The following is a 6,040-nucleotide window of genomic DNA, read 5'->3' as shown; positions in this document are numbered from 1 at the left end:
CAGAATTTCCTGTGTGGCAGGTACATCTTCTGTTCTAATGAGTGATTCTTATGGGTTTCTGGATCAGGGCTGGCCACCAGAAAGCCTAAGGTATGATTGACACTCAGAGCTTCCAGCTCCAGCCCTATTCTGCAGGAGGAGAGAAGGCTGAAGATCAACTTAATAATCAGTCACACCTCTGCAGTGAAGTCTCTGTAAGGGTCCCTGAAGGAAAATATCTGCACAGCTTTTGAGCTGGTGACCACTTTTGTGCACCAGGAGCATGGTTCAGACAGAAGCTCTTGAGCTTGGAACTCCTGCAGACCCTTTCTCTATGTACCTCTTCATATTGCCGTTCATCTGTGCTCTTCACCAAATCTTTCGACATAATGAGGCAAATATAAATAATTTTTTCCCTGAGGCCTGTGAACCATCACACGACAAAAGGGTTATGAGGATACCCCAATCTGTGGCCAAATTGAATAGAAGTATGGGTAACTGGGGATCCCCTCCTTGTGGCTGGCATCTGAAATGGGAGGTGGAGCAGTTTAAGAACTGAGTCATAGGACACTCAGCTCATGTTCACAAAGTTGGAGAACTGGTTGGCATAGGGGAAAAGCACCAGAAGTGAGGCATGAGAGGAAAGGAAGGAACCTTTCCTGTTAGAAGACCTGAAGCACAGCAGAAGATGAGCTGCAAGTTGATGGGTTTGAGAGCTTGCTCCACGGTGGCCCGGGGCTCACTCTCCATCACTTGGGACCTGCCTTCTTGACCCTTATGACTGTGACTTCCAGGGTTAGACCCAGTTGTGTTTCTGGATGGGTGGGATTAAATTTAGGTGGTTATTTCTTCTCCACAAATTAAGAAGGAGAAGCCCTGCATTCAGCTGGGTGGTCCCAGCCATGTGGCTAAGGAGATCTGGACACTATGGGTCAGCAGAGCCTGTGAGGGCAGGGAAGGCTTCAGGGAGGAGGCTGGCGTGTGGTAGAGGGAGAACATAACCAGGCAGAAACCTCTTCTTACGTTCTCATTCTGAATTCACTGTAATTAAACATAAAATCCAAGCCAAACACGAGACCAAGATGACTGGCTTTGTTAAACAGTCGTCTTGCTTATTGTTGTGGCCTTTTCCCTATTTTTGTAAAAAGCACTCTCATTAGGCCACAGTCCCATCCAATCCATTGGTACCAGCACATCCTTGGATCTGACAAACCAGAATTTGCATTCCCTTAACATATGCACATGTACATGAGGAGGCATTGCCGAAGCTATGTCTTCACATTCACAGTTTATTCTCTTCTGTAATTTCCATAATACTCTGCTGCTTACAAACATAAATTAGCCACTCGTGTTCAAATGCAGACAACCTTTGAACTTGCTCCTTTGCTTACTGTTGCCGGGAATGGGAACTTAAAACAGCTTGATGAGTATGTCTCATGAGGACACGGTCAGAGCTCAGCAGGGACTGCAGTCCCCGGGGCTCCACAACAAGATGGCATGTTCACACTCTTGGCAGCTGGTATGGATGTTGGCTGGAGGCCTCAGAGCTCCATACGACGAGCCTCTCTATTCGGCTGCTCAGCTACCTCCCTGGCTTCACAGCTAGCCTCCCTGAGCGTGATGATTCCAAGCAACCCAGGTGGAAAGTGAAAATTGTAATGTCTCTCCTGCTCAACCTTGAGGTCATGCACCTCCACTTCATTGTGTTGGGAAATGGATCAACCCTGGCTCTGTGGAGGAGGAGGTTGCACGGAAAGCAAAGATAACCTTGGAAGTGATATCTCAAGGCCCTTGAATTCAAGTTCGAAAATTTCTGACAGACAATTCAATGTATGCTAACTAGGACCAATGTCCCCAGGTGGAAAGTAGATCTTAGGAAGCACAGCCAGAGGTACAAGGAGACCACATAAAAGGGAGCCACAGCATACAGATGGTACACCACCACCAAAACCCACATCATGGCACTGATTCAACCATCCAAGCATCCACCCACCAAGCCACCTACTGTGAAAATTTATCACAAAAGCTTCTGAGATGAGCTCTGGAGGAAACTGGTGATCACAGGAGGTTAGGGTCCTTCCTCTGGGAATGGACAGCTCAGATGAAGAGAAGTAGATGTTAAACCAGGACATAAGCAGGTAAGCAAAATCATGAGGCAGAGTGTGAAAGAAATAATAATTATAACAACCAACTGAGTGGGCACCTGCTGCAATAAGATAACAAAGGGGGAGGCTTCCCCCAGGAGAAGTTTTAAGCAGAGATGAGAAGGGGTTTATCCACCATGTGACAAATTGGGTGGTGGAGGGATTCATTGACCAAACTCTGGAGAAGATATTCACAGGAGGGATTTCATGGTCGTTTGGACAAAAACCAAAATCAATCATGTCAGGAACAAGATGAGAAGCCAGTGTGGAAGACAGGAGCACAGACCTTGGTCTAAAGAGCTTCATATAAAGAGGCCCCTGAGATGGGTGGCTCTGGGGCTAAGAGTGGACCTGAGTGAGGGTGCGGAGGGATTTGAGCCTAGGGATAGGGTTTGGAACAAATATGGGAGAAGTCAACTTGGATGCTAGAGAGGAGAACAGAGGGTCTAGATGAGGCCAAGCAGAAAGCAGCTAAGGTAGAATGGGGACAGGTGTGTGGGAAGTAAAGGGAGTTTCAGCATGGAAGGTGTCTCAGGTGAGATCCAGGACTGCAGGCTGAAGCCTAGCTGCTCCTTTGGAATACCACATCAATAGCATCACATACACTTCTGCCTCTCATCTGGGACAATTCTGAAAGCGTCATTCATTTAGCAGTTGGGACATACTTGCATCGATCAAGAGATATGATATGGATGTTCTTAAAGAAAAACATCATTTTTTGCTTGTCTGTTTTGAGATAGGGTCACACTATGTGGCTCGGGCTAGCCTTGGACTCATTCTGTAGACCAAGCTAGCCTTGAGCTAACTGCCAGGGATCTCCCTTTTTCAGCCTTCCAAATTCTGGGATTATAGACATGTGCCACCATACCCAGTTTCAAAAAAAAAAAAAAATTTAACCAGCATCTCATTGTTTATAACATTTTCAATATTAACACTTATTTTTTAAACTTCCTCTAATATTACAGGCCCCTATTACTTGACTGTTATTCAAGATGTCCCGATTACCTTCAGAATAGCATTCTGCCTACCATGCAATCCAAGGCTCTGCTTAATCTGAAGACTCTACCTCCCAAACACAAATGCTGACAGTATTTGTCTGTAATACCAACTTCATAGTCATTTAAAAAATAGATAAAACACCAGTTTGCCATACAGGGTACAACTGATATGGAGCTTTTTATAATCTTTACACTATAAGGAGGGGGAGCTGGAGGTCTTCGTGGGGTCCCTCCATCTGTACAGATCCTGGAGCTTGTACCTGAACCCGTGTGCTTCCCGTTTGAATGAAGAGGAGAGAGTAAAGAAATACTAGCAGCAGCTTCTCACGTCTGAGATTCTCCGAATAAAAGAGTCAAATTAAGCTGCTGTCACTGTCAAGGGGATTTCTTGCAAGGAGTTGCCTCTGAGGTCAATGAGGACAAGTGTGTGTGGAAATTCTTGGAATTTAAAAATACAAGCAGTTGCAACCAGTAAGGTTTCACTGAAAAATGTGTATGTCTCGTCATTAAGTATGTTTATTTAACTAAAGATGTACACTTATATAGCTTCTGGACATTTATTTTGTGGGAGAAAATCTTTAATGCTTCCCCAACTCATTTCCTCATCTGCTAATGTTGCCTGCCAACCCTTTCCTTGTAGTTCCTGCTGGTGCCAAAGCCGTGTCTCCGTAGTGCTGTCCGTCATAACTAGAACAAATGCATTCTAGGTCCTGTATGTGACTACGGAACACCTTTCTGTCCTTCACAACTGATGGATCCTCTTAACTCTGTCTGGAAGACTGAAAAATATGCTTTGAAAATCAGAATATGTGGAATATGCCTTCAACTCAGGAAACTCGGAGAATGACCAGTTTGTGTGTGCCTAGTCCAGGAGTGTCCCATGGCCACTGCATTCCCAGAAACCCTCTCAGGCTGAACAGACAAGACTCAACACAGCAGGGGGGACAACCCAGCCTCTGGCTCTCCACCAAGCCCATCCTGAAGCAAAACCTTCCAAATCTCCCATCTCAGGCTAGGGGTGTAATGGTGGTAGAGCATTTGCCGAGCACACATCTGACCCTGGGCTCAATCCCTAGCACTGCACAAAGCAAAAGGAAAAATAAACTCTTCTTTCCTTCCTTAAGAAAGGAGGCAAGGAGGTCTATAGAACTGGATTCTTCCAAAGCAATCCCAGACACAAAAACAGCTGAATGCAAATGTACACTTTCACAACTCCCTACTCATGAAGACCGACAGAGGCAGGCTGGTGTCCTGTAGACTGCAGATCCAGCGATCTGAGCCACTTCCACATGGTCCTCTTAAGAGATCCGCCTGGGTCAAGGAATGCTAAAACAGCAATCACTTCTGGCAAAGCAAACACATTCCTATCAGCTAAACAGGACCAAAGATTATGTGCCCCAGGGGTCTTGTTTAAAACTATAAAAGGAGGGGCTGGATTTCAAAGGCGCTATGACAGAATTCTCCCCCCATGGTGGGCTCTTAACTCTCTCTGTGTTTGTCCTCTGAGAGGAGTTAACAATTCCAAGAGTTCTGTTTAAGCAAGCAGTAAAGTAGTTCTAAAGTGCAATTACCAGTTTTTATACATCTTTGCATAAAATATCTCTAGCAAAATATCTGACAAGATGTCTCTGACTCCTAGCACAGAGTTTGGGACATAAGATCATTTTAATAAATATTTGTTTGATTAAACGAATATACAGAACGGACTCAATAGAAAAGTAGGATAATCTCCAATTGGTGTTCTTCCCCCTAGAAAGTTATTAAAATTCTTTGAAAACATGCCAGCTGAGCAGGTTTTGTACAACTCAGCTCTGAGAATGGAACACCCCACACAGTGCCCTAAATGTGTACATGCGAACACTGATGAGGCATTCAATAAATATATTTTGGATGAAAAAATAGAAAATAGGGAGATTGTTAAAGATCTAACACAGGATTTTTCAACTGGAATAATGTGTTCCCTGGTGCTAGACAAATACATTTGAAGACATACACAGCAGATTTCATTTTAATCATTTATATTTACTTTATGTGTTTAAAAAACAAGTACATTATGCATGCACAAACTATGATGTGCAGCTGCTTCTATAATTAGGTTAAGATCATGTTGTTGAGTCATGGTGCTGAAGTTGGGAAACAATGACAATCAGTCATGTACATTGTATATATATCAGAGTTAGGTCAAATGCTAGAGAATTGGAAGTTAATTTGTAAGAATAACGTTTTAATAAATAAAACCTTGCTAACCAATCAGTGATGAGAAACACTGGGCACATGATGCTCCAGAATGAGGGCCAAGTTAACCACATGCACTCAGGTACGCCCCCTGCTGGATGGCTGTTGAGTGAGGATGAGGAAATGGATTGAGCAGAGGGCTTCCGTGGTGATGTAAGAGCCAGACTCCATAACCCAGTCTTCTTAGCCTGTGCTCTCATCAACTGTTTTGGATTCAAGAGCAAGTTTCTAAATTATATGCTCAGCAAATTAGTAGGTTCAAGCAAGAAGATGACCCTTAGTACCTTTTTCTGGGTAAAAATTGCATATGAGAGTAGTTAGAACAGATGAATAAAGTCTTTCTTGTGTGCCACTTTTAGGAAAAGGTCAAATTAATTTCAAGTAATTAGCAGAAAGGCAGCCTTGAGACACGGATCCGTTCAGCAAAAGCAAAGTGCCAGAGTTAGGTCAAAAGCTGGAGAACTGGAAGTTCACTTATAAAAATAACTTTTTTAGGGGAAATAATTGAATGATTAAGTTTGATTCTCAAGAATGGATTCTTAAAAATCATCCTTCCCTTTTGACCCCTATGGCATGTGTAGCATAAAAACCAGATTGTTGGTATGTTTTCCTTTACATAATTTCTACAATTAGTTATGTAAAAGGATATGGAATGGTTCAGCTGTGTCCCAGCAGATAAAATTT

General features: G+C 43.4%; 1 protein-coding gene and 1 pseudogene across 1 annotated transcript in view; both read right to left on the bottom strand.

The window, feature by feature from the left end:
- LOC101562253 overlaps positions 1–327 on the bottom strand; it is a 4,143-nt pseudogene extending 3,816 nt beyond the window's left edge.
- The window catches only part of Adam12 (ADAM metallopeptidase domain 12), a 330,777-nt gene that overhangs the window by 310,906 nt on the left and 13,831 nt on the right, over positions 1–6,040 (bottom strand). The window lies entirely within an intron of this gene.

The sequence above is a fragment of the Octodon degus genome, unplaced genomic scaffold (genome assembly GCF_000260255.1).
Source record: "Octodon degus isolate 3935 unplaced genomic scaffold, OctDeg1.0 scaffold00010, whole genome shotgun sequence".
NCBI classification, from domain to species: Eukaryota; Metazoa; Chordata; class Mammalia; order Rodentia; family Octodontidae; genus Octodon; species Octodon degus.
The sequence above is the reverse complement of the archived record's forward strand: the minus strand, read 5'-3'. Positions and strand labels throughout refer to the sequence as shown.